Genomic DNA, 4,461 nt, shown 5'->3' on the forward strand with positions numbered 1-4,461 from the left:
CGGTCACAACTAAATCAAAAAATATTGTTTTTAAATTAACATAAATGAATATGCTCTTATCAAAGGAATAGAAAGGCATCTTATTTCCAATTATTTAGGAGACATAAAGATATATAAGAATGCAATGGAGAAGAGTTTAAAGTAATTGATATGATATGAATGAAATAAAAAATTTAACACCCCATTTTATAAGTCGATGAAGCATTGCAACACCACTAAAAATGGCACCAAAGTGTTAAATATATGAATAAAATAACAAATTGCTAAAGTAATAGGTACTATAGTGGTCAAGGCCTCATGGTGTAGTGTTGTAGGTTTTGGATACTTTTAGTGTTGCTTTGGGTTATCAACTTTGTGGCTTTTGACACTTGTAACATTAATGATGCTTGTGTCAGTAACCATTGTTGTACTGTCAATAAAATAATAATTTAAGCATAATGGTATTGTCATGAAATTTATCAGAGTTGTAGCACTTACCAAAGTTTCATAATTGAATTTATGTCTGTACAACTTATTTGACTTTGCAGAACTACACTTCTATTTAACTTGAATGACTAGGATTTGTAGCGCTCTAATAATTGGCATCACAACACTTAACCAAAAAAATGATGCTTCAAAATGAGCATTTCTTGAGGTTTAATGAAACATCATTTTATTCAAAGTAGTGATGCTTGGAAGAGTAGTGCTACGACATTTAATTTCTCAATGTTAAGGAGCTCAATTAAATTTTAACTCACTCTTATTTTATAAATTTATTTTATAACCTTAATTATCGTATTAAAACAAATTGCAAAACATTATAAAAAAATAACATATGAAAAATGATTTATGCAAATTGAAACAAATAATATTACACGCTAAATGTAAATTATGCTTGGCTCCCGTACAGTGCTAAGTTTATACTCTTCAACCAGTCCTGAATAATATTATTAGTTTGGTTGTGGTACATTGCTACACATCTTTAATTGATTTTGACTTGGATATTATTCTTTTTGCTTGACTAGTAAAAATTGACTAAGCAATATATTCTTATACTCCTATTTCTCTCTTAGGATTTATCTCATCAATAGGCCTACAAAATTCATTAGTATCATTTCCTTTATTAATTTATATCCTTTTTCAAATGATTTAACATTAATGATCCTCAATTACAATATATATGATTACTCTAGAAATCCTACTAATCCACTATAAAATGTTTGAATAACATACTGATTAGACAAAGCATGGTGAGGATATTTTCTAAGAATTTCTTTAAATCAATCCCAACTCTCATAAATTGATTCTCCTTCAATATCGCTAAAAAAAGTGACATCATTTTTAATTTTGATAGTCTTTGAAGGTTGAAATACTTGCAAGAAACTTATGATCCAACTCATTCCATATAATTTAGATCCTAGGGGTAAAGATTTCAACCTCATCTTAGACTTACATCTTAAAGAAAATTGGAATAATCTAATTTTATTTCATAATCAATAACACTTTTATACTTCAATGCTGCACAAATTTCAAACAAACTTGCTAAGTGTAAATTAGGAACTTCAATCGGAGTTCCTCCAAACTAGGAATTTTGAACCATTGTAATTATGGAAGGTTTTAATTCAAAATTATTAGCATTGATTGTATTAATTTTAATTCTCTAATGAATTACTTCAACTAAAGGGTTATCAGAATCTTTAAGAGATCAAGAATGATGTTGATCTAATATAGGTTCAACCATGTTCACAATCTTTATGTTTTTTCAAAATTTTATAAGGGTTTTTCTATTTCAGAGTCAAAGAACAAAGGTTTCTTTATAACATAATAAATCTTGATACCATGAATATGCAATCAACAAATAAAATAAAATAAATAAAAGTTACAAGTAGGTTTAATTAATCAATTAATCCAACTATATTGTTAATATTATAAAAGCAAAATAATTTCCCTACCTTGATGCCAAAAACTTGCGGAGTGGTCATTTAATTGTAAAAAAAAAAATCTTAGTCTCTATAACCCCTAAATATTGCTTATGTTTTGTTTGATATAAAAATAATAAAACCTCACTTAATATACACAAGTATATATGCTGAATCAAGTAATAAAGGAATAGATTATTACATATAACCCATGAGGAAGTATGATGCTTGTGAAAAAACTACTCCTATTTATTATAATTAAAATAATTATCCTACTTAAAAATGATATTTTATAGAGATACTATCATTGAATAAAATAATAAAAATATTTAATAAAATTTTTAATTAAAGTATTTTTAATTGAAGACTATAAATTGCTTATCTTTCCTAAAGAAACTTAATTATATATATAATTTATAGCATATGAATCCCTAGATCACTTTCAAGCTTGTAGGGGTAAAAAGATATATGTTGTCCTGCTACAGTTACAAAATCTCCTAAAGAACCTAGAATATTTACATCCTAAATCTAGGCATGCGAGCATCCTACTTTAACATTCCTTGTTGTCCATGCATTCCTCCATTGAGGTTATTCATCACAATATATTTTAACTAAACATATGGCCATTATATGAATTAAATAAGGGGCATGATAAAATTGAAAACAACTTTTAATAGTTACATAATAAGAATCCTCATTAGTACATAACATGCACTTTACATCATCAATCCAAAATAACAGAATTAGCCAGACATAGAATGAATAAAAAGAAAACTCATTTTTATTAAACTCAAAGAATAAAAATATAAGAGACTAATATCATAAGGAAAGATCAACATACCTCATTTACACTCATTTATTTAATTTATAGAATTGCTTCAAGAGATGTGCTAAATACTCCAAGTAATTATATCTTGTACTTGCTTAGCTTCCCTTAGATTTTACTCTAAAAGGGTACTAGATCAGTACTCCAAAAGTTATTGAATTTAACACAAGTGACTGGACTCCCTTACAAATATAACATCACAAGTATCTATAGGAAAACATAAAAGGCATCTATCACGAGGGTGTTTGAAAACATTGCAATATGATGCCCTTCATTAGAACTAATGCCTCAACACTAAAAATTTTACACTATTATGATGCTTTCTAATATAGATTTATTTCTTAGTGAACAACCACATCACTTCACTGATAGAACATGTCCCTTGGAAGATACAACAGCAATACCATAACATTGTTGACATTCGAGTGCTACAACATCGGAGTGCAAAAAATGGTGCTAAGGCATGAAAAGTTATGTCATTGTAGTATTTGAAACTTGAGAATCTAGCACTACCATGCTGACTTTATAACACCATGATCCAGGTAATGCTATAATGTTGGATGTGTTTATCTCACCAAGCATGCAAATAAATAACCAAACATCATAATGTCCAATTTATGGCACCTCATTGATTTAAAATATGGCTCTATGACATTGTTTCATTAGACACCATGGTATTGTAGGATCCATAAAATTTTCTTCCATTTTTAGGCTTTGTTACACAAAAAATAAGCAAAACAACACATTATCACTATAAATAAAACACATAAAATAATACATAATTTACACTTATTAAGCATCAATTTTATTCTTCAAGCTATGTATACAAGTAATGCATATAAGTCTATATTAAGGAAGGGGGCCTATGTTATGAATCTATTTTCAGGAAATATAATTTTGATAATAGCTAAAACTTTTACTTCTCTATGACTGCCTTGCCTACTAACATTTCAGGTCTTCAAGATTAAATGGCAATTTGAACCAGCTCCAGATTAGGTAGACTAGCTCTGAGTTAGTTTGTAATATTTTCCTGTTCTTGAGTCAATTATAAACGGTGTAGTTCCTGATGCTTAGTAACCTAGCACACACACTTGGGGGAAATTTCTGAATATTTTTGGAGTTCTCTATTTTTTCTCACATCATTTTGAACGATCACAAAATCAGCCTATACGATCAGTTAAAAATTGAAATACTAATTAGGGCATCCTCGTTAAGGAAGCCATCATTAAGCTCATCATCGTGGTCGATATTTATATCGGCCGGGATGATAGGCTCAAATTAGAAAGAATCAGAAGCCAGGTAGCTTTTATTTTTCAACATTGCCCTGGATGATGCAACATAATCAAGCCTAAATTAATCTAGTAATTAAGAAAAGTAATTAAGGTTTGATTGCTTGATCATATCATCTGTGACAATCGTCGGAATGGCCGGGATGATCAATTAATAATCCTTAGTTATCTCTGGATGACCAAATATCTGCCAGCTTTTTTTAAGGCGATGCTATGGAAAATTTCTATGAATTTGAACTAATCGTCCAAGACGATCATGAGATCAGCCTGAACGATCAACTTATTTTTCCATCATTTAGATATCCATTCATTACAATTGTTTGGATGATATTCAATGATTTGAACTAACCGTAAAGGATGATATCCTATCAACCTTAAAAATATGAACAGAATCTTCTAATCATCCCATATTGTCCTAGTTAATTGAGCTTAATTCGTTCAGTTCGTA

At 29.1% G+C, this 4,461-nt stretch overlaps 1 non-coding gene across 1 annotated transcript; it reads left to right on the forward strand.

Moving 5' to 3' along the window:
- The first annotated feature begins 1,221 nt into the window (after positions 1-1,221).
- LOC114581261 lies at positions 1,222-1,328 on the forward strand. The gene has a single exon (XR_003703144.1). It is a non-coding gene; the product is annotated as a small nucleolar RNA R71 (small nucleolar RNA).
- The last annotated feature ends 3,133 nt before the right edge of the window (positions 1,329-4,461 follow it).

This window comes from Dendrobium catenatum, unplaced genomic scaffold (assembly GCF_001605985.2).
Source record: "Dendrobium catenatum unplaced genomic scaffold, ASM160598v2 fragScaff_scaffold_1634, whole genome shotgun sequence".
NCBI classification, from domain to species: domain Eukaryota; kingdom Viridiplantae; phylum Streptophyta; class Magnoliopsida; order Asparagales; family Orchidaceae; genus Dendrobium; species Dendrobium catenatum.